This window comes from Belonocnema kinseyi, chromosome 9, assembly GCF_010883055.1.
Source record: "Belonocnema kinseyi isolate 2016_QV_RU_SX_M_011 chromosome 9, B_treatae_v1, whole genome shotgun sequence".
Lineage (NCBI taxonomy): Eukaryota > Metazoa > Arthropoda > Insecta > Hymenoptera > Cynipidae > Belonocnema > Belonocnema kinseyi.
Window position 1 is genome coordinate 55,776,489 of NC_046665.1, and position 1,945 is coordinate 55,778,433.

General features: G+C 28.3%; 1 protein-coding gene across 1 annotated transcript in view; it reads left to right on the plus strand.

Moving 5' to 3' along the window:
* The window catches only part of LOC117180382 (tyrosine aminotransferase), a 71,689-nt gene that overhangs the window by 43,259 nt on the left and 26,485 nt on the right, over positions 1–1,945 (plus strand). The gene's annotated exons all lie outside the window — the stretch shown is intronic.

The window sequence follows — 1,945 nt, forward strand, 5'->3', positions numbered from 1 at the left end:
CAAGCTATCTAAGGATGGTACTATAGAACGCCACCTCAAGGTAGGCCTAGTGGCGCCATCTCTTGGTCAGGCCGGAAACTTATCAATCCACCCTCGTATGCCGTATTATCCCATTTCATATTACCGCTTTTTTGTCCCGTTTTACACCAATCATACTACTCTAAACATAAATATAGATCCGATATGTCGTATTACTTCATGTGCCACGTTAGCTCATGTGTCATATTACCTCATCATGTTACACCTTTTTTGTGGTCCCGTATTACGCAAAATATACTGCCCTAATCAAAAGCTTAGATTGGATCTGCCTTATAACTCGATATGCCACGTTATCCCATGTGTCATATTACCACATGTCACATATTGCCCTGTGTGCCATATTGTCTCATATTCCATATTACCCTATTTTTCAATCACTTTAGTCACTTCTTTTAAATTAATTACAACAGAGAACCCGATTACTCCTGAATTTCATTGATTTAAAGCAATTTCAATTCACCCTGACTTCAATATTATTTATTTTAATATTAATTACCATAATATACTATTTATTGAAATATAAAAATAACTTCAGTGCGTTCTTTCAATAAAATAAAAATGAAAACCTAAGGATTTCTCAATTTTATTGTTTATTTTTTTGGAATGCCTTTGAATTCTTTTGAATTTATCCGGAATTTTTTTAAGTTTCTCAAAGACTGAATTCAATGGTTCTTTTTAGATTTTTTATTTTTTTATTTACCCTGAAGATTTTTAAATTCATTTTAAATTTTTTCTGGATTTTATTTTATTTGTATTCAATAAGAATTTTTTTCGCTCTAATTTTTATGAATTAAAATGAAATGTTTTTGGGCATTGAGAATTTATTTCTGTTCACCTAATTTATTTTTTATTTATCTTGATTTTTTCATGAATTTCTTCAAATTCCCTTTAACTTCTGAGCATTCTTCTAAATTCGCTAGAATTCTAATGAAATAAATGAAATATTTTTAACTCTTTCCAATTAATTAGAGTCAACTTAGAGTTTACCCTAAATTGGTTTAATTCATATGAATTCTTTTTAATTCACTAAATTTTTTTTAATTTACCGTAATGTCTTTAAAACTCACCTTGAATTTGGATGTAATGTGGATTTTTGACTAAATATTTGAAATAACTCTGCGTTTCCACTTCTGTTTCGTCAAATTCTTTTAAACTCCCTTCGATTTTTGGCAATTCATTCCAAATTGACCGACATAACTGAATTTTTTAAATGTTTTCAATTCACATGAATTTTTATGAATTCCGTCGAACTCTTCTCATTTCCCTTTAATTTCTTCAAACTCACTCGAAATTGAATTAATTCATTGATTTTTATTTTTTCATTAAATTTACTTGAATTTGGCTATTGTATTTTACTTAATTGGACGATTTTTGTTTGTTATTTTTAATTATGTTATTTAAACTTCTTAGGAATTTCATCAAAGGCTTTTGAATTCCCTTGAATTCTTCTAAATTCACTTCAGTTTTGTTGAAATCCGTAGAATATTTTGGATTCTTTAAATAATTGTTAACTCATTTAAATTCATTCTAAATTCTTATTAATTCATCCTGAATTCCTTTAAATCTTTTTAAATTCTTTGAAATTCTGTTACATTTTTTTGATTCACTTCAAATTTGTCATAATTCACTTAATTTATTGAAGTTTTTAAAATCACCCTGCAATCTTTCAAAGGAACCTTAAATCCTCAGTCATTTCATCAACTTATTTTGAGTTGTCTTAAATTTTTTTTCAATTTATTGTATTTAATGATCGATAATATCAAAGACTTATACTATGAAACGGTTGAACAAGTTTATGATAGGCTCTCGTCGTATGATGCAAAAATAGTACTGGGGGATTTCAACGCGAAAATTGGGAAAGAATCGATATTTAGACCCACGATAGGGACAGAAAGCTTACATGACT